A 23,297-nucleotide genomic window follows, 5' to 3' on the forward strand; every position below is an offset into this window, starting at 1 on the left:
CCCCGCCCCCGCCCCCCGCGGCAGCAGCGCCGCCGGCTCCCGCGCCACTCCTCCCTCCCCGCCCTTTGCCGAGCCAGCGCCGCCCGCTCTCCACGCCCGCGGCTAGCGTCCGGCGGGACTCGCTAGGAGCGCCGCGGCGGCCGGGCTGCCTCTTCTCCGTTGTGCGCTGGGAGAAGACAGGGGAGGGGGCCGCGACCTCCCATCCACGGCTACCCCATCGGACGGGGCGCGCGCGCGGGCGCGCGCGCGCGTGTGTGTGTGTTGGTCCAGCAGCCTCAAGAGCCCTTCCCTTACCTCAACCCCGCCCCCCCCGCCCCCACACACACCTTCTTCCCTTCCTCCCTTCCCGCTCAGCACAATCAGCTGTTTCCGAGAAGTCGCTGAGTGTGGTTTGGTGGGAAGCCGGAGGAGAGCTCCAGGCCGAGGAGGTGAGGACCAATGGCAAAGGCCTGACCAGGGTCTCCTGTGCCCCGGGCTCTTGAGGATTCAGGACTGGGAATCGGTTCCTTCTCAGAGGCTTTGCCCATGGAGACTGGAGAGGTGCCATGCAAGACCTATCTCTAGGCTGCGATTTTTCTTTTCTCTTTTTTATAACAGATCGATCGGGTTGCCGAATCTTCGAAGGCCGACAATGAAAGCGTTTCCTTTCGAAGATGGAGCGAGGAGTCAGAGGATGTTGTGGGTGGAGAGGGAGATGTGGGGTAGAGGCTGCTCTCCCAGACCTGGACCGGCTCATCTAGATACATCATCACTCATATAGGTTCCGAGTTCAGAGCTGGGTAGGAACGACTGTGAAAATGAATCTTCATAAAAATTTTTGTGTGGTGTGTGTGTCTGTGTATGTATGTATGTTTTCTACAGCAGTCTGCTGGGAGGAACAGTAATAAAAACAGGATTGAATTATTTTTCTCAAGAAGAAACAGGAAATTTCCACCAAAAGCAAAGATCAAAGGATTATGTTGGGGTGGGGTGGATTTCTGGATTCAGGCCTTAAAAGAGGGCAAATCACATTGCATAGTGTACAATATAGTATAAATATAAGTGGTGGGCATTTACATCTATGGTTTATTTGCTTCCACACCTTCTACTGTGGAAATGATATTCAGTGGTAAATACACAGGATTTTAAGTCCCAGGGTTTACCTATCCCTGCTGCTACTGAGGTTTGCCCTGGGTGTTGACCTTACATTCTTGAATTGCAAGATGTGCCATTGAAGGAAGGAAGCTTTCTGTTTTACAGGTTCTCCACTGACGGGTGAACTTGGACACTTGGAGATAATTCTCAATGCCACATCATAGCCAAGTCATCTTCTCTTCCTTGATCGGTCTCAGAGGTAGAAAGAAGAGCTCAGCTATACTAGGAGTGACAGCCTTTTTTTTATTAGACTTAATTAATTCTGCTCTCTCTCTCTTTTTTTTTTTCTTGGCCACATTCAAGTCCCTCCTCAACTAAATTGTCCAATGAATAATCATAGAGAAGTAAAATGAGTTCAGTCAACCTTCTGTCTTAAAGCTCTCTGACATCTGATCTCATATCAGGGAATAATCCATATGATGTTCAGAATAATTCAAAACCACAGGATTTCAAATCATGTTTTTTTTTTCCGTAAGAGGATAAATTAGAACACAAACACTTTAGCTGAGTAAGACAACTGAAAAAATGATCAATGCCTCTAAAATGATGAAATTTATTAATATAATTAACACAGATTTGATCAACAAATTCCAAAATACTCAAAGCTTTAGAGAAGCAAATCAAGAACAAACCAAAGTATGGTATTTTAAAAAATAGTGAGTCTAAAATAAAAAAAAAATAGTGAGTCTAGTAGATTTGTTATTCCTAGAGATGGTACAAAATGAAGATAAAAATAAATTCAAGATGAATTGATAAATAATGGTGCCATATGGAATGAATTATTATAAGACATTAGAGTCACTTTTGGCAGTTGTCATATAACACTACCCAGAAAACATCACTTGGGATAGTGATGGCATATTGGACTAGGTGATCCATTGATTTAATGAAGGGTAGCAGTTTTTAATAGTGGACAAAAAAGTACTTCCCCTCAGTGTGGTAGGAGATTTGGTGTCCCTCTCCTTCTGCCACTAAAAAAATAATAACATACACCATGCTTTGTCGCTGAGTATATATATACAGTTGATCTTTGATCAACACAGGTTTGAACTACGTAAGTGTATTTATGTACAATTTTTTTCAATATATATATTGGAAAATATTTTTGAGATTTGCAACAATTTGAAAAAATTCCCAGATGAACCACATAGCCTAACAATATTGAATGTTAGTATTTGCAATGCTGTATTATGAATATGACTATAATACTGTATGCCATAAAAATTTTATAATGATTCATTCATTAGCATATAGACTAGGCTGCCATGAAGCAATCATATCAGTTATACTAGGCTACCATAAAGCAATCACATTGCTGCTTCTTTGTTATTAATGTGTGAATCATTATACCTATAAATAAAAATGAATTTCTTTTTTCCATTATCTTTTTTGTTTTTGATGTTTAGTGTTAGTAATACATATTCTACTCTAAGAGTTCATCCACAAGTACATATCAAACTGGATATGCCTATATTTTTGTTACAGGATGTCCAAAACAGAACTTCCTTTGTCTGTCTGAAGGATCCTTGGAAGGATTTGCCTATGAGCTCATTGGCAAAGGTTGGTGTATATTATTAATTATCTTCCCAATTCTCTTTTATCTCTCAACTGTTTACCCCATATATATATTGTATGTGTCATTTTTAGTCTCCCAAACATTTTGCAATCTGTTGCTTTTAGTCTCTGCTCTCTGTATTTTTATTGCCTTTTTGGCAGCTCTGAGATTTTTGTCTCTGTTTAAATCCAGGAAAGAACTATCTGAAACTCTCATTAAGTATTATACTAAACATACCTGAGAGTTCATCAAACATTAAGTGATGGTGTCACCTGTGCTGTTGAGAAGGTTAAAGGGTAGGCTTGAATTATGGGAGGCAGAAAAGATACCTGGTTGAACCAGCCAACAACCAATAAATTCCTAAGGCTATTCACAAATGATGTCTATAATTTGGGCACAAAAAGTAGAGATATTTATGTCTTGAAATTAACCAATAGTATATTTCAAAACCAGAATAGGAATAAAAATTTATTTTACCTTGTGATACCATGGAAATCCATACTTCTATCTTGTCCACAATGACCTCTCCAATTGTTAAAACTTCTATAAAGTTCCTGGAGGAGAGAGAAATCGACAGTAATATAAAGACAGTAAATTAAACAGTACAGTACCAGAAGAGTTTGGTTTTTTTTTTCATTAAATAGGATTATAAATCTATATTTATCTTCTAATATCTGCTACATGGAAATATTTTAACTTGAGTAAAAACAATTATGCTGTTGTGAAAATGAAAGAATAAAGCTACAATTTTTTTGTGTATACATAGCTAAAAAGCAGGTTTCAAAAGTCAGGTTTCAAAGTAGAATTACAAAGAAAGAAAACTATAATTAAAACAGTGCAATACACAAGGAAGATTATCAGTCATAGGTTGGAATAATAAGAAAGATGGACAAATTATGCAGAATGAAACAATGAAAGAAAAGTGGTTTCCAAAATGTATAGCATTAGAGTATTTGCTCTTCTAAATTGACATGGTGTGAGCTTTTGTGCCAGTAAACTCATGTGAAGAAAAATAAACGTGTTTTTTCGTGCATGTGGTAGATGCTTTGTAGTATATTGATTGGTCAATTATTCATGAATTCCCACTAAATCAAACAGCCCACCAATGAGTCCTTTACCAGAACAATGCTTTTGCTGATCAGATGTTTTCTATGGAATGCCTTTTCATCAAAACTGCTGTTCTCAAAGTTCTCTTCTTGAAGAAGTCTTAAACTAGACTAGATTACCCAATATACGAAACATTTGTGCTTAGACATTGGGCAACATGATACACAAGACTGTGATCACTGACAGAAAAGACATAAACAAGGTGTGTCCTATGATGGTCCCAACTTACTACGTGAAATTAGTTTCCAGACTGTAGCACAGGAAGGGGAAAATACAAAAAGAGCCCCACAATCTCCCTGAATTGAGAAGATGGAAACTGAAGTTTAAGAGGCTGAAGCAGCTAGAATTTGTAGGACAGAGTACCATAGAGAAGAAACCCGTACAGAGATCTACAGAGGAGTGCCCTCAAGTTTTTGGTGGGTACTGACATGTGGTGTGAGAACCAAATTATCTAAGTCCAGGGAAAGAACTAATAGAAAACTGTAGGTAACAAAATTCCTAGACTTCACATGGGCTAGAAATAATTTGTGTTTCCCCAGCCAAAGTAGAAAAACCTCATCATACATAAGATACTAGAGGGTCCTTAGAAGGGTATAGTCTTAGTAATGGGGCTATATTATTTTTAGATTAAAGTTGCTTTGAATTTACACTAACAAAGCTTAAAAGCAGACTTAAAAGGACCCAACTGATTTCAACTTGCTTAAATTCTAGCCAGAATAAAGTCCAATACTTTCTAAAGGTCTTAATGATGTAAAATTAACACTGACTAGCATCAGATTTAAAAACTTACCAGGCATGCGGGTGCCTGGGTGCCTCAGTCATTAAGTGTCTGCCTTCGGCTCAGGTCATGATCCCAAGGTCCTGGGATCGAGCCCCACAGGGAGCTCCCTGCTCCACGGGAAGCCTGCTTCTCCCTCTCCCACTCTCCCTGCTTGTGTTCCCTCTCACTGTCTCTCTCTGTCAAATAAATAAATAAAATCTTAAAAAAAAAAACAAAACTTACCAGGCATGCAAAGAAGAAGGAAAATATGAGCCATAGTCAACAGAAAAGTCAATCGACAGGAACAGATCCAGAAATGGCAAAGATGATAGAATTAACAGCTGAGGATGTTAGGTTCCATATTATAAGTGTATTCTGTTTGCTCAAGACTGTAGAGAAAAATCTGAACATTATGAGGAGAGAAATAGAAGATATAAAAACAACAAATTGGAACCTCTAAATATAAAAATATGGTATCAGAAATGAAAATTCACTTTATATGAATGTAATTCTCAGAAGAACAAAGAATATATGTGTATATGCAAAATAGAAAATTCATTACCTCTGTAATCCCAAACTTCATGTGCAACCTTTTTTAACAGGTTGACTACTCTCATTCCAGACTTTAATTTGCCTATATAAATAAATAATATTTATTTATAAATAAATAAAAAATATATAAATAAATATGTCATTATTATTTGAAACAGTAAAATATTAATGCAATAATTGCTTTGCAGTTATAATAATTTGTAGGAATCTGTGATCATCCTTAGCTTTGGATAAGCATTTTAATGTATTTACCTAACATATTACATTTATTAAGTTCACCCTCAAGGATCAGAAATTTTCTTCCATTAAAGATATATGAAACAGATCCCGAAGATAGTTCCAAAAGAGAAATTTAAAAATATTTCAGCAATAGTGCTAGTGAAATCAAGATGTAACTTCCCAAGCTGCTTCTTTAAATGGGATAACAGCTATTTAAATGTATTAATTTCAGTATATTTACTGAATTAAAACTTCTATTATGTGACATAAAATGTAGTTTGGAAATATAGGCATCCTTTTTGTTGTTATTTTGATTGCTGCCAGAAGTAGAGTGTTGACTAATTTGTATAGTTTAGGTTGTAGTAGTAACTGAGTTTTGTCAATAGTAAATGTTAAAGGAAAGATGGGGGTGGAACATTTGAGAAAGAAGAAACTGTTAAAAAAAAAAAAGACAATAGATCTGAAATGGAGTCACCTGTGCTAAGTCCTTGCTCAGCAAATCAAGACTTAATACCTAACTTAATTGCAGTTTCAACCTCTCCCAGAAATATAATCTTAAATTAGTCAATCTGGAATTTCCTGGTCTGCACTAGTGAGATAATCCAGCCAATAGACCCAAAGAAAGACAAAATAATCATCTCTTTCCTTATCCTGCCCCTTCTAAAAGTCTCCCATTTTGTTTAGCTCCTTTCTGTTTGGTAGGTGGAATCAATCTGATTCATGAATTGTTGAATAAGGCCAATTTGATTTTAAATGTACTCAGTTGAATTTTGTTTTGTTTTAACAAAACAGTGGAATAAATATTCTCAGGCTATGGATCAAAAGTTTAGAGAGCTAAAAGAGTGGGAAGGCTTGGGGAGATCTGCAAGGTTTCAGTGTTCAAAGGGTCTTGCCTGTATTTGTAAGACCTTATTTGCTACTTATAGATCCCCATGTTCTAAGTACTAAATTTATTTTTTTAAAAGATTCCCAAACTGAAACATTTTATCATGTAAATAATGATCAGTTAAGGTTTAACATTGAAATCCCAGATTTTCAAATGATCTGATTACCATTCTTGTGGGGGTTTTTTGACATTTAATTTTTTTAACCTTGTGTTTTAAGCACTAATAAATAGACTCAAATTTTTATAGCTTGGAGGAAAGACACATCCACACACCAAAAATTAAAAAGAAAAAAGAAAGAAAAAGGAATCAGGTTTCTTAAAACAGAATATATTTTAGAGTGATGAATAAAATATGATAAATTATAAATTTGAGGTCTTTTGTAGCAATGTCTAAATTTGTTAACTATTCCAAAAAAAAACTGATATTCTTAGAATGCATTATTATATGAACTGTAGTAAAGACAGGTTGAGTAGTAAATATACTGTATTTTTTTTCAAATGGTCAGTATAATTTTATAAAAATTTCAGAAAAGTAATCACTTTTAACTCTTGAAATTATTTTGGTCCTTGCCAGTGAGATTAATGATAACACTTGTTGAAGTTTTAAAATGTACCAGACATTATTTTTTAAAGATTTTATTTATTTATTTGACAGAGAGATAGAGCCAGAGAGCACAAGCGGAGGGAATGGCAGAGGGAGAGGAAGAAGCAGTCTCTGCACTGAGCAGGGAGCCTGATGCGGGACTCGATCCCAGACCTCTGGGATCATGACCTGAGCCAAAGGCAGATGCTTACCCATCTGAGCCACCCAGGTGCCCCAACCAGACATTATTTTTTAAAACTTTACTTTTTTAACCCAATTAATCCATACAACAATGCTTTGAGGTAGGTAATATTACCATCCCCTTTTTTGCAGGTGAAAAAACTAACATTTGAGAGATTAAACAACTTGCCAAAGGCCACAGAGCTAATATGTGGCAGAGCCAAGGGGTCACCCTAAGCACTCAGGCTCTGGAGCCCGTGTGCTTGAGCAATGAGCTATATTACCTCCATAGGAAGTGGCTATTGTAATGTCTCACAATATATGCATTCAGAAAATACTGGCCAGGCTACATTACAATTATGAATTAAAAATTAAATTTGGTATGTAGATGAACAATACAAACATAAGGCAAGTAAACCTCTCAGTAGTTCATTTATTCACAATTAAGCCTGTTGACTGAAATCAAGCATGTAGAGAAGTTAAACCACTTCATGGTATAGTAGAAAGAGGACAGAAGCCATTTTCTAATTTACCAATTACTGTGTCTTTCCATGGGCATGTTTCCTAATGTCTGTGTGTTTTAGTTTTCTCCTGCATAAATGGGAAGACTTGTACTAAATAACTTTTAAGGTCCTTTCTTTTCTAACCTTTTAGATTTCTTTTATATGAGTATGTGTAATTTTCTAAGTCAAATTTAAATTGAATATTCTTTTATTGAAACATAACCTCCAGAAAAATTGCTATTTGTGAGCAACATGTATTCATATTTTTTTCTATGACTCCCACTTCTGGAAGGTGTTGCTAAAATAGCTAATTAATGTATTTTGATACAAATTAAGAGAAGTAATCAAATGAGATTTAATTGAATAGAAGCCATAGGGTCAAATATGAAGTTATCTTTATAGTACTGGATTATGACTTTCCTTCAGAGGTACCCCAGTACAAATTCTAGCACACTGCATACAGTGAATACTCTGTATATACTATTAATTTGCATACATAAAGTTCAAAATCACTTTCCTCCTCCCTCATTCATTTTTGATAAATGCTACATCTACTGCCACCTGGTGTTCATAATGTCAAATATTTTAGAACGTCCTTTCTAAAATATTTCTTTCACATTTTTCTTTTTTTTAATTTTTTTTAAAGATTTATTTATTTATTTACTTATTTATTTATTTAACAGAGAGTGAGAGAGCACAAGCAGGGGAAGCAGCAGGCAGAGGGAGAGGGAGAAGCAGGCTCCCTGCTGAACAGAGAGCCCGATGTGGGGCTTGATCCCAGGACCCTGGGATCATAACCTGACAGAAGGCAGCCGTTCAAACGACTGAACCACCCAGGCGCCCCCTTTCACATTTTTCTTTCTTTCTTTCTTTCTTTCTTTTTTTGTTTCCTTCCTTCCTTCCTTCCTTCCTTCCTTCCTTCCTTCCTTCCTTCCTTCAGCAGTTTTAGATTTACAACAAAATGGAGAGGGAAATACAGAGATTTCTCATATACCCCAGCCCCCACACATGTATAGCCTCCTCCATTATCAGCATCACTCACCAGAAATGTACATTTTTTTCTTTTTTACCCAGGAATGAATCTACATTGTCACATTACAATCACCATAAATCCATAGTTTACCTTAGAATTCACTCTTGGTATTGTACATTCTATGAATTTGGACAAATGTATAATGACATTTATCCACCATTATAATATTTGCTTCACCGATACCACACTATCTTGATTACTGTAGCTTTATAGTAAATTTTGAAGTCAGGTACTGTCAGTCCTCCAACTTTGTTCTCCTTCAATATTGTGTTGACTATTCCAGGCCTTTGGCCTTTCCACATAAACTTTAGAATCTGTTTGTTAATATCCATAGAATAACTAGGTATGATTTTGATGGGATTGCAATGAATCTATGGATCAAGTTGGGAAGAACTGACATTTTGACAATATTGAGTCTTCCTATCCATGAACAGAGAATCTCTCTCCATTGATTTAGTTCTTTGATTTTATTCACCTGTGTTGTAGTTTTCCTCATATGGATCTTGTTATTATTTTCTTTACATGAGAAGCAAAGGGAAAAGTATGTTTTGTTGATGTTCAGATTTAAGAGCCATCTCTAGATGAGCAGAAGGGAACCACTTCTGAGTATTTGTAAGAGTGATATGCAAAGAAGTCATTTCAGTTAGTAAATATTACAGGTTTAATTTTGATTTATTTTCTTTTTCTGAGATATATATTTTTTTAATGTTGAGATACATTTTTAACAGTTTGTAATTGTTTTATGCAAACTTCTCTTTCTCTACTTGTGATTTTGTCACAAATATTCTTTTAACTTATTTTTAATTCTTTTAATTTTTTTTAAAGATTTGATTTATTTATTTGACAGAGAAAAAGAGAGAGTATGGGGGGGGGCGGGAGAGGGAGAGGGAGAAGCAGGCTCCTCAGTGAGCAGGGAGCCTGACATGGGGCTTCATCCCAGGACGCTGGGTTCATGACCTGAGTGGAAGGCAGACACTTAACCAACTGAGCCACTCAGATGCCCCTCATTTAACTTATTTTTAAGGGGACTACACCTGATACAGAAAAGCATTCCTCAAATCACATAACCTTGTGTTACAGTCTCTTGATTTACAACAAAGTAAAACAAAAAGCTCTCAGAAATATATATAAATTTGAAACAAAAGAGGGACAGTATAAATAGGTATAGGAGTTAGGATATTTAAATTTTTTTTAAATTCAAATGTAATTAACATTTTATAAAGCATAATTTATTTTTATTTTTTTTTAAAGATTTCATTTATTAATTTGACAGAGAGAGACACAGCAAGAGAAGGAACACAAGCAGGGGGAGTGGGAGAGGGAGAAGCAGGCTTCCCACAGAGCAGAGAGCCCGATGTGGGGCTCAATCCCAAGACCCTGAGATCATGACCTGAGCTGAAGGCAGATGCTTAATGACTGAGCCACCCAGGTGCCCCGCATAATTTATTTTTAAAGTCTATCTCAAATAAAACCTTTTCTATATTATGAACAAGATATTTTTACTTCTTCCATTATAATAAAACAGGTTGGAGGAAATTCAAGATATGGTGGTTAGAGGGACCAGGTAGAACCACTGGGTAGACAGGAAACCAAGGGGAGAAACAGGGAAATGCCCGTAGAATAAAAGTGCTGTTTAAATGGCCTTGCGTGAAGAAGGTAGGTGATAGTATCCATGGGGCACATATGCTCTTCATAAGAGTTGTACATACAGCTCTGCAGGAAGGTCTATTTAATTCCAGGGCCTTGGTTGTCTTCTAAAGCCTGAACTCATCTTAAAAGTAGATTACTTCTGAGTGTGGCAAGGCTTTGAATAATCCCTAATAGAGTTCTAAACAGATATCAAAGTTGAACATTGCCCCTAATTTCTCCTCTCAATTTTCCTACTTTCGCTGGTCTATACTCTTGAAGGAGAGGAGAAAAGAAAAAGTAATGGCAAGTAAAGGCAGATGTGGGGAGACATCTGATGATGATCTTTGCCCTTCATGATGAAATGCAAAAATATTAATAATCAGGGGCACCTGGGTGGCTCAGTCGGTTAAGCATCTGACTGGCTCAGGTCATGATCTCAGGTCCTGGGGTCGAGCCATGGGTTGAGCCCCACATCAAGTCCTTCATTGGACCTTGCTCAGTGGGAAGTCTGCTTCTCCTCCCTCTGCCCCTGCCCCTGTTTGTGCTCTCTCTCCCTGTCTCACTCTCTCTCTCAAATAAATAAATAAAATTTTAAAACAAAAACCATTGATAACCAAAGTACTATTTCATAACTTTGTGTCTTTGCTTCAGGGTTGGCTCTGAATGGCTTTTGTCTACAAATGATCAAAGAACTCCTAGTACATGTTGACAAAGGAAAAGATCAATGGCAAATGTTGGAGATTTGTTGGTCTCTAGAAAAGTAGACACTTTTTGTTTTATCTAAGCAAAGGACAAAGGAAAGAAGAATAGAGCAAATGTTTTCCTTTTATTTCCTGAGATTTCTTTCCTTCTTTCTTCTTCTTTCTTTTTTTTCTTTCCTTCCTTTTTTTCTTCCTTCCCTCTTTCATATTTCTTCCTCATTTATTTTTTGGGGGGGGAATTTACACCAAAGTCTCTCAAAGTTATTTATTTCCATCACTATTCCCACTATCCTCAATTGAGTGGCATGAACTTTTATCTGACTTATAGCAAGTGTCCATACCTGCTCTGTCACCCTTCAGCATTACCAACTCTAACCAATTCTCCATGCTCCCTTTTTAATGGGTGGCCTTCAGGATCATGGTCAAACACCCAAATGTGTGCATTGTTTTTTTTTTTTTTTTAAAGATTTTATTTATTTATTTATTTATTTGAGAGAGAGAATGAGAGGGGGGAGGGTCAGAGGGAGAACAGACTCCCCACTGAGCAGGGAGCCCGATGCGGGACTTGATCCCGGGACTCCAGGACCATGACCTGAGCCGAAGGCAGTCGCCTAACCAACTGAGCCACCCAGGCGCCCCAGATGTATGCATTGTTATCTCTAGTGGCAAGGCTCTGCTCTTGCACCTTCCTTTGGTGGAGTATTCTGCCCCAACACCTGTGCTTACCTCACTTCTATCATCCTGCACATCTTAGATATCATATTCACTAAACCCTGATTGATGAACTAAGTATTGGTTAAATTCTACTTCTCCATGCTTCCATTATCTCCCAAACTTCCCCTTATTAAAACATTTACCACATTTTATGGTAATTTTTTGTGGGGTGCCAGCAAAAGTATCTCCCCAAAAAGTAATGCTTGAGCTGGACCTAGGAGGTTGTTCACAACTTAGTCAGGTGGGTGAGGTTGGTTGGAGGAAGAGCACATTCCAGGCAGACGGAATATCATGTGCAAATATAGGAGCCTTTGCACCCTGCAGGTAACTTTAGTTTCTGTATAGATGAGGTTCATATCTTGAATATGCCCTGCTACATTGCCTGGCATTAATTTAGAAGGGAGACATTCTAAATGTGTTGAAAATATGAATTATCACCATTGTATTTGATTTTTAGAAGCATGATTCTTATTAAAAAATGTGTATTTCTTCGACAACACTGGGAAGGATGATTGAAAAATAATACAGGGGAGAAAAAATAAACACCTAAAGAAACTAATGAAGTAAATGGAACAGTATGGTCAGAACTGAGAGGTTTGTTTTGTTTTAAGTAGAATTGGGAGGAAGTAAGTATTTATTGGATTCAGGTAGGAGAGTAGATAGAAGTATTTAGGATAAATCAAAAAGTTTTGACATGGATGACGATGATTTTATTAACAATCCTACCCCTCGAAAAATAGTATTGTAAGAAAAATAGATTTAATGATGGACGATGATGAGTAAAGTTGTATACATATTGAGTTTGAGATGCTGTGACACATCCAAGTGGAAGTGTTTAGTAAGAAAGTCTGATACATGGACATCAACATAGTGTTGTCATTAAAAAATTCCAAATATGATATTTAAAACCTATATTACATATTTTTAAAATTACATTTTAACACTGAAGGAGTACACACAACATAATCTAAGAATAATGTAGTACCTTTAATAGGAAAAAACAAAAACCTGTATCAAGATTTACACATACATATATAGATAATTTTATATATATTGCTAATTTTCTAAATTAGAAAGTTATAACTTAATGTTACTTGCCAATCACATTGCATGTAATTATTTTCTTGACTTAATGCTTGTCATTTTAGGGATCCATATTTGCTAGCACAACAGAGCAGAGAACAAAGATTTTGGTGTGTCACAGTTAGTAACTTGTAGCAGATGGTGTGGTGTGTTACCCATCCCCCTTCAGGAACAATGGATTCATTCCTTAAGTTGGAGTTTTCTCTGATCCTCTATCTCAGAAGAAAGTCTGTATTGCATAGGAATATTGAGAAAAGTGGAGTCAGTTGCTCTGTTATATTGTTCTGGGGAAACTGTAGAAATCTGAAGCAATATTTCTCACTTGGTCTTGAAAGTTGGAGAATAAAAGGGTTAGAGGCCAGGGAATTAATGAGCTAATTGTTAGAGCTGTGAGAGCTATGGAGACTGGAGAGCCCTCCGAGCCAGTGAGATGGCTTCTTGCAATGAGGCTGTTGGCTGGGGCACCCTGACCCTAGACAGGGAGAAGTCCGAAGCTGAGGACAGGTGAAAACTCCTCATGGAACTGTACCAACTATGGGCTGCATTGACAGCCTCTTGTCTAGAGATAGACTCTGTAGTATGATAAAAACACAGAGTGCACCCCAAATCAAATGATGCACAAAAGATCTGGACTGAATAAGTACAGATAGCTTGAACTCTAGATGCTTGTCAGAGAATTTATTACATTCTTTGCTTCAATACTGTTGTTGAAAGAAAGCAGATATTGTCTGAAGATTCAACCATGCAAATGTACTTCAGATTTAGGGACACCCCCCAAAATATATATATATACATAGATATAGATATAGATATATATCTGAGCCAGACCATCAGTGAACTGTAAACTGGTACCAAATTGATGCGAATTGTTTTCCTGACCTCTTAGACCATTAACCCACATTAAGGGATGTAATCATAAGCATCAGCCTCGTGCGACCTGGAGAAGGAAGAAGATGGTGACAGAAGGCTGAAACGATGGCCACTGGCTAATTGTAGCTTTTAATGATCTACCCTACAGGTTTTGGAAGTCTTCCATATTATACATATTTGGAAAATGATCTGTATCTCCAAGCTGGCTTGGCAAGGACATTGTTGTTCTCAGGAATTAAAAACATAATGACTACATTTTGACTGATTTATTTATTTCCTTTAACATTCTTTTATCAATCAGTTTGCTTTCTATCATTTTCCCTAGTGATTTAACTGTGGATCACTAGTAATGAGCTGTAGGATAATGCAACCTTGTTTCTTTCCTACATTTAAGTTCAAAATTCCTCTATATAAACAAAGCTAAACAAATATATTTGTGTCAATATTAAAGAACATCTTTCCCTTTTTAAAAGGAGATGGAACTGCCCTATGAAAGGATGAAGCTTACGTGGTGTCTAAAAGCCTGGGCTTTTGAGCAGGTAAAACTTGTTAATGTGTTGAACATTCTAGGTTCTAATTCTCTCATCTTGGGAACAGTCACACATGCTTTGTATGAGTCTGAGGTTACATTAGACCGTACCTGTAAAAATACCTTAACACTGGGTTTGGCCCATAAAACACATGAGTAAGTCTCAATGATAAACACACAAATGGAATGATAGGTAGCTAAGGTTTTTGAATGTTCATGACATCCCAGGCATTGGCACACAATCACATTAAATTCTCATTATGAACCAGGGGTTAGACATATTTACTATTCCTATTGAGCAGATAAAGATAGTGGAGCTTATCTTAATAATTGATTTTATACACAAATAATAAATGATGCTATACCACCTCTTCTGAGTGGAAACAAAAATCAACAGCTGAAGAAGGGAGGAAGAGAAGGAGGGAGGGAACAAAAGAGGGGGAAGACAGAGACAGGGACAGAGACAGAGAGACAGAGAGAAAAGAGTAGTTTCCTTTAGATGGTTGGAACGAGAAATACTCCTTTTCATTTCAGGGAACTTTGACCATGCAATTTCCTCTAATTATAAGGTCATCCCCATTCTCTGTAGACTCTTTTCATCAGTTATATCTCAGTCTTATGCCAATCTTCAACTCCCAAGGCTGGGTCACATTCTCCCCACCGTATGCTTTGGACTCTTCTTTCATCATGCTTGACACAATTTATAATTGCCTAATTATTTTTCAGCCAAGGCTGCTAAACCAAAGTTCTGTGGAAAGGGGAATATATCTACTTTGTTTATTACTATATCTTCATGCTAAAGGATGCCTGGTAAAGAGAAAAAGCTCAATTATTAAGTAAATGAATGAAATAAGAAGAAGAAGTCAAGTGAATGTGGGGCAGATGGTGATGATATATTCCACCAAACAGCATATGCAGATATGGAAGTGAGAAATACAATAGAGCACTAAGAATTAAAATCTGGGGGTGCCTGGGTGGCTCAGTTGTTAAGCATCTGCCTTCGGCTCAGGTCATGATCCTGGATCCTGGGATCGTGTCCCACGTTGGGCTCCCTGCTCAGCGGGAAGTCTACTTCTCCCTTTCCCACTCCTCCTGCTTGTGTTCCCTCTCTTGCTGTCTCTCTCTGTCAAACAAATAAATAAAATCTTTAAAAATAAAAGAATTAAAATCTGTTGGATGAGTTTTATTTTTTTATTTTTATTTTATTATTATGTTAAGTTAATCACCATACATTACATTAGTTTTTGATGTAGTGTTCCATGTTTCATTATTTGCGTTTAACACCCAGTGCTCCATGCAGAACGTGTCCTCTTTAATACCCATCACCAGGCTAACCCATCCTCCCAACCTCCTCCTCTCTAGAACCCTTAGTTTGTTTTTCAGAGTCCATCATCTCTCATGGTTCATCTCCCCCTCCGATTTCCCCCCCTTCATTCTTCCCTTCCTGCTATCATCTTCTTCTTCTTCTTCTTCTTCTTCTTTTCTTCTTCTTCTTCTTCTTCTTCTTCTTCTTCTTCTTCTTCTTCTTCTTCTTCTTCTTCTTCTTCTTCTTCTTCTCCTTCTTCTTCTTCTTCTTCTTCTTCTCCTCCTCCTCCTCCTCCTCCTCCTCCTCCTCCTCCTCCTCTTCTTTTTTTCTCCTCCTCCTCCTTCTTCTTCTTCTTCTTCTTTCTCCTCCTCCTCCTCCTCCTCCTTCTTCTTCTTCTTTTCTCCTCCTCCTCCTCCTCCTCCTCCTCCTCCTCCTCCTTCTTCTTCTTCTTCTTCTTCTTTTTTTCTTCTTCTTCTTCTTCTTCTTCTCTTTCTTTTTTTTTTAACATATAATGTATTATTTGTTTCAGAGGTACAGATCTGTGATTCAACAGTCTTGCACAATTCACAGTGCTCACCATAGCACATACCCTCTCTAATGTCCATCACCCAGCCACCCCATCTCTCCCACCCCCCACCATTCCAGGAACCCTCAGTTTTTTTTTGTTGTTGTTTTTGTTTTTTAAAGATTTTATTTATTTATTTGACAGAGAGAGAGAGCACAAGCAGGGGGAGCGGCACGCAGAGGGAGAAGCAGGCTCCCCGCTGAGCAGGGACCCCGATGCGGGGCTCGATCCCAGCATCTTGGGATCATTACCTGAGCTGAAGGCAGTCGCTTAACCGACTGAGCCACCCAGGCGCCCCCCCCCCGTTTGTTTCCTGAGATTAAGGATTCCTCATATCATTGAGGTCATATGATACATGACTTTCTCTGATTGACTTATTTCGCTCAGCATAACACTCTCCAGTTCTATACACGTCATTGCAAATGGCAAGATTTCATTCCTTTTGATGGTTGCATAGTATTCCATTGTATATATACCACATCTTCTTTATCCATTCATTTGTTGATGGACATCTTGTCTCTTTACACAGTTTGGCTATTGTGGACATTGCTGCTAGAAACATCGGGGTGCACATACCCCTTCGGATCCCTACATTTGTAACTTTGGGGTAAATACCCAGTAGTGCAATTGCTGGCTCGTATGGTAGCTCTCTTTTCAACTTTTTGAGGAACCTCCATACTGTTTTCCAGAGTGGCTGCACAAGCTTGCATTCCCACCAAGAGTGTAGGAGGGTTGTTGGATGACTTTTATATGTGAGGCAGGGAGTGAATGAAAATGAAATCAAAGCGATAAGCAAAAATAAGTCATGGAGGGACCTGTATGACATGCAAAGGAGCTTAGACTTGATCTTGTCAGTGATTGGGTAACTAGTTAGCTGTTAACATACAAGCGATTTGATTCATGAGTTTCTCTCTGCACAGGGTGATAAAGAATTCATAGTCTAGGGGTGCCTGGGTGGCTCAGTCAGTTAAGTGTCTGACTCTTGACTTCAGCTCAGGATGTGATCTCAGGGTCCTGAGGCCAAGCCCCGAGTCAGACTCCATGCTCAGTGTGGGTCTGCTTGAGATTCTTGAGATTCTCTCTCCCTCTCTCTCTGCTTACTCTTTCTCTCTCTCTCTCTCTCAAATAGATAGATGATAGATAGATAGATGATAGATAGATAGATAGATAGATAGATAGATAGATACATACATACATACATACATACATACATACATACATACATACATACATACATAAAATCTTAATAAGAAAAGAATTCATAGGCTAATTCAAACAAGCACAGGGGAACCCATGACATGGATATTTGCCTACTTAAATTTATTCCTGATTTCCTTATATCTTTCCTTCCCTTATTTTCTTTTAGCTTCATTTCCTTCTTTTCTTATTCTTAAAGCCAAACCATAGCTTCCAAACCATTCCCCTAAATGATGTGGCCCCTGCCTGTCTCCTCCCCTTCATCTTGTGCATTCTCCCATTCACTCACCATATTCAAGCTCATGAGTCTCCTTTCAGATCTTAGAATCCACTAAGTCTGTCGTGAGCTCTATTCTTTTCGTAGGGCTGCCATAACAAAGTATGGCATACTGGTCACCTTAAAACAATGGAAATGTATTCTCTCACAGTTCAGGAGGCCAGAAGCCTAAAATCAAGGTATTGAGCAGGGTTGATTCTTCTGGAGGCTCTTGAGGGAGAATCTTGTTGCTCCATGTCTTTCTCTTGGCTTCTAGTGGTTGCTGACAACCGCTGGTGTTCCTTGGCCTATAAATGTGTCACCAAGTCTGTCTTCATGTGGCATTTTCCTTGCTTGTGTGTCTGTGTCCCTGTGTGGTATCCAAATTTCCCTCTTCTTATAAAGGCACTTCCTCTTAGAAGCCCATCCCAATCCAACATGTCATCTCAACTTGATTGCATCTACAAAGACCCTATTTCTAATAAAACCCTATTTGACTTTCACAGATACTGGGATTTGAACATACCCTTTTGCAGGGTACAATCCAACCCACAACACCAGCCTAGAGTCTTCCTTAGCCCTTCAGATCCTAGCATGGCTGTCTCCTGGTATTCCCTCAAGTACCAGCCCAAATGTCACCTTCCCAAGTCAAAAGTGATGCCACGCTGAAATGTCCCCTTTCCCTAATGCCACACTCCATACCTCACATCTTCTATTTCTCAGTCCGTTTTGATTATACCATCCAGCCTGATTTTATTCATGCAGTTTTCACTATCTGAAAGTATTTTGTACAAATATATATTTTTTGGTCTATGTCTTTCTGTAGAATGTAATCTCTGCAAAGAGCAGGGACCCCATCTCTCTTGATTACTACTATAGCCCTAGCACCTGGAAGAGTGTCTGGAATAGAGTGAGCTCTTAAAATCTTGCTTAATGAAATTCATTCTATATTCTATCAGTTATTTGTAGCCATGATAATAATGCATAATGCACAGTCAAAAAACTTACTGGCATACACCAATCAGTATTCATTGCCACAGTCAGGAGCTTACTGTGGGTTGGGTAGGTAGCTCTGCTTTCTGAGTTGGGCTTACTCACATGTCTGGAGCTTGGCTGAATGTTAGTAATCTAGACTGATCGGGACTGGCCTCAGCTGGGGCACTTGGGACAGCTCAGCTCTACTGGACAGATCTGTCATCATCCAGCACCTAGCTAATCTAGACATATTTTCACAAAGAAGACAGCAAGTGGAAACATGCAAGATCTCTTGCAGCTTAGGCTCAGATCTAGTATGGAGAACATTTTGCCACATTCTAATGAACAAAGCAAGTCACACGGCCAAACTCAGATTCAAGGGTGGAGAAATGAACTTGTCTCACTCTATAGTGAGATAAACTATAATATCACAAAGCAAAGGGCATGGATAGAGGGAAGAGCAAAAAAGTGGGACCATAAATACAATCTACCACCAGAGTACTTTTGGATGTTACCTTCACTCCATTCTAGAACAAGATAGGGTACAAATAAATATCTATACAAATAGAAGCGGTTTCTTTTTTCTGTTTTAAGACACCAAATAGATTGACACTTCCCTTGTTTTTTACTCAGAAGTACTAAAGTGTAGTAGAGTCTGACTGCATAGACTTGATTCTTATCTCTACCATATAGTACCCTAAGTCATCCATAAAATGGGGACAATAACAATACCCATCCAATGGATTTTTTGTAAGGAAGTAATACAAATAAAACGCTAAACATAGTGCTTGGCTTAAAGTAAGCATTCAGTAAATGATAACCACTATTATTAGCTATTCGTTACCATTGAGGGCAGGAGTAGAATACATAGTCTTCATTACTTTCAGGACTAAAGTGCTCAGTATGGATTTATTTAAAACACTTTTTTCTTAAAATTTGCATGTAACTAATTTGGTTTATAAAAGTTTTCCCCAAGAATCAGTGGCCCCTGGGATATCTATCATTTATACTGTAGATTAAATAAAAGAAAGCCATAATCAGAATTAAGAGTAAGACTAGTGGGGCGCCTGGTTGGCACAGTTAGTTAAGCTGCTGACTCTTGGTTTCGGCTCAGGTCGTGATCTCAGGGTTGTGAGATCAAGCCCTGAGTAGGGCTCCACACTCAGCAAAATGTCTGCTTGAGATTGTGTCCCCCTCTCCCTGCCCCTCCTGCTTGTACTCTCTCTCTGAAATAAATAAATCTTTTAAAAAAAGAGTAAACTAGTATGTGCTCTAATAAAGTGAGATATTCTATGATTTATTAAAATTATATATATATATTATTAATCTATAATAATCTTCTGATTTGTACTATTTCATGAAATCATTAATCCTACTAGAGTCCAACTTGGGACCCATCTTGTGATTTAAAAAGCATTAGTTCAAAGGCACTCCTTCATTTGGATATATTTGATGGCTCAGCCAAAGAATATTGACTACTTCTGAAGAGAAAGTGTTCCTGAAATCATAATGTAAGTCTGTGGGAATGTGTGAGAAGTCACTAGTCAGAGCATTGTATTCCACTACCTTGGCTGAAGTTGCTCTTTTCCATTATGGGATTACATTACATAAATAAGTAGAAAGGGCAGAAAGGAAGGAAGGAGGGAGGGAGAAATGGGGAGAGCAGGAGGAATTGAGGGAAGCTAAAGGGAAAGAAGACAGTAGGAAGGATGGAAGGAAGGAAGGAAAGAAGGAAGGAAGGAGAGAGGGAAGGAAGGAGGAAGAAAGGAAGCAAGGAAGAAAATTGTGCTATTTTTTATATCTGGAAATGTAATTGGTCCTTTTATTTATTTGTTTGTTTATTATTCACAATTGTCTTTGTTATGTTTGGACAATTCCTCTTCCATGTGAATTTTAGGATCATCAGCTTGCCTGGTTCCAACAATGGCAATAATATTAAAAAGAACATTATTTGGAATTAATTTCAGGAGAATTTATATCTTTTTGATTTTGAGGCTTTTCATCAGCACACCTATCCATTTACTACTTTTTTAAAAAAATAACTTATTAGCTCTTAAAAATTTCTCCAAGATGATCTTGTTCATTTTTAAAAGTGACTATTTTAATTCTGTAAAAGTTCCTGTGCTCCTGGAAAAATTGTATATTCTTTATTTGTGGGGTGCAGATTAAACCAAACTCAATAGTGTCCTTCATATATTCTAAATCTTACTAATATTTCTTTGCATAATGTTTCTCAAAGAAATATACGAAAATATTTATTTCTATGAATATATTAAAATATTTCTTTATATGAATATATAACTTCTCATTACAATTCCGTTGCTTTTTGTATCACCTATTTTAATGCCACCTTATTAGGTTATGTTTTTTCCTTTAATCGCTAGGTAGTGTCCTTCTTCACCTCTTTTTTTTAAAAGATTTTATTTATTTATTAATTTATTTATTTATTTGAGACAGAGTGTATGTGTGAGCAGGCAGGCAGAGGGGCAGAGACACAGAGGGAGAGGGAGAGGGAGAGAATCTCAAGCCGACTCCCCACTGAATGTGGAGCCTAACATGGATCTCACGACCCTGAGATCACGACCTGAGCTGAAACCAAGAGTGGATACCTAACAGACTAAGCCACTCAGTCACCTCCCTTCTTCACCTCTTTTAATGCTTTTTATTATATATTTCATATTGTGTGAGGTTAATATTGCTTCACCCCATTTTTAAATTACATTTATGTTTCTTTTTCTCTTCTTTCAATCGTACTCTATGATTTCCTTTTATGTGCATATCTCTTGAAGAATACGTATCTAGTACTTGTTTCTTTTATTTATATAGTCTTAAAGCTGCATTTTTTAAGGAAAAACTTTATGGAGTTATTTTTGTTCTTGTGTGTATTTTTGTGATTTTTATTATTTATTTTAAAAAAAGATTTGTTTTTTTTTTTTAAGATTTTATTTATTTATTTGACAGAGAGACACAGTGAGAGAGGAACACAAGCAGGGGGAGTGGGAGAGGGAGAAGCAGGTCTCCCGCTGAGCAGGGAGCCCGATGCGGGGCTCGATCCCAGGACCCTGGGATCATGACCTGAGCCGAAGGCAGGCACTTAACAACTGAGCCACCCAGGTGCCCCAAAAGAGATTTGTTTTTGTTTTGTTATTTAATTTTTGCCTTTTGAATTAAATACAAAACATACTAATTTGTCACATATACTCATAGAAGTATGTATACAGATTTACAATACATTTTTGAATTAAAAATTTTCTAAACAGTTTTAGATTTACAGAAAAAGGAAGGTAGTACAGAGTACTATATATCTCGCACCCAGTTTCTCTGATTATTAAAATCTTAATTTAATATGGTACATTTCTTACAATTAAAATGAACTAATATTGATAGATAATTATTAACTAAATCCATAGTTTATTCAGATTTCCTTAGTTTTTACCTAATCTGTTTCTGTTCCAAAATTCCATACAGGGTAGCACACAACATTTCCTTGTCTTGTCTCGTTAGGCTCCTCTTGACTGTGACAGTTTTTCAGGCTTTCCTTGTTTTGGACGACCTTGACAATTTTGAAGAGTACTAATCAGGGATTCCGCAGAATGCTACTCTTTTGGAATTTGTCTGATCTTTTCCCCATGATTAGACTGGGGTTATAGAATTTTTGGAGGAAAATCACAGAGATAAAGTACTTTTTGTACCATCATATCAGGGCTATATCCTATCAGCATGATCAATGACTGTTGATCATGGCCACTATCTGACTGAAGTAGTGCTCTCTTGTTCTCCGCTGTGGAGTCATCCTTTCTTCCCCTCTCCATACTGTATTCTGATGATACCTGTATCTATTTTATTTACTGTGATTACTTATGTATTTGAATTTATTTTTGGCATCTTATTTTTTCCTGTTTATTTTACTCTTGAATTTCTTCTTTTTATTCTCTTATTGCCTTCTATTTATTGATATGTTTTATTTGCTTTAATTTCTTATGACAGTTATTCTTAAATGTTGATAGCATCTTCTTACCCATGTATACATTTTTCTAAGAAAATATTTTATTCATTATATTTAACTTCTTGCCAGAAAAATAGGCTACCTGCAGATTACCATAATTAAAGCCTTAAAGTCTCTTTCCCCAGAATTTTCTTTGCATACATGTGTGTCTATATAATTTAGCATAACAAATTATACATTTTTCAAATCAAGCTTATTGATACATAATTTATATCCAATTCTCTATCTTATATGTACAGTTCAATGAGTTTTGCCAAATCTATCGTTGGTTGTGTAACCACAAGTGCAAGACACTGAATTGAATATTTCCATTGCCCAGAAGCTTCTCTTTGGTCCCTTCACCCCATAGCCAGACCCAGGGAACCACTGATGTGCTTTCTAGCACTGTAGTTCTGCCTTTCCTAGAATTTGTTTTAAATGGAGTCATAGAACATGTAACTTTTTATATCTTCTTTCTTTCACTTAGCACAATCATTTTGATTATCAGTAGTTCATTTCTCTTTTTTTCTTTTTCTGAATAATATTCCTTGTATGGATATATCACAGTTTATCCATTCACCAATCAATGGAAATTTAGATTGTTCTAGTTTGAGATTATCATGAAGATACCTGCTATGAACACCCAATAAAGGTTTTATACGGACATTTGTATTCATTTCACTTTCATACACACCCAGGAGTGGTTTTTCTGGGTAACAGATCTGTGCTTTAAGAAGTAGTCAAACTATTTCCCAAAGTGCTTATATCATTTTGCATTCTCACCTGTAATATATGATAGCACCAGCACCTGCCATTGTCATTCTTTAAAACTTTATCCGTTCTAGTGGGTACACACTGGTGTCTCATTGTGGTTTTTATTTGCATTTTGCCTATGTCCAACTATGTTGGGCTTATTCGTTACTTGTATCTCTTCTATGTGTCACTTACACCTTCCTTTTATGAAGATGTGTATCC

At 37.3% G+C, this 23,297-nt stretch overlaps 1 long non-coding RNA gene across 1 annotated transcript; it reads left to right on the plus strand.

Annotated features, from left to right (window-relative positions):
- Positions 1-75: 75 nt before the first annotated feature.
- On the plus strand, positions 76-13,760 carry LOC113920552. Its single transcript, XR_003519307.1, has 5 exons — positions 76-428; positions 598-779; positions 1,240-1,333; positions 2,620-2,694; positions 13,658-13,760. It is a non-coding gene; the product is annotated as an uncharacterized LOC113920552 (long non-coding RNA).
- Positions 13,761-23,297: the final 9,537 nt, after the last annotated feature.

This window comes from Zalophus californianus, chromosome 3, assembly GCF_009762305.2.
Source record: "Zalophus californianus isolate mZalCal1 chromosome 3, mZalCal1.pri.v2, whole genome shotgun sequence".
NCBI lineage: Eukaryota > Metazoa > Chordata > Mammalia > Carnivora > Otariidae > Zalophus > Zalophus californianus.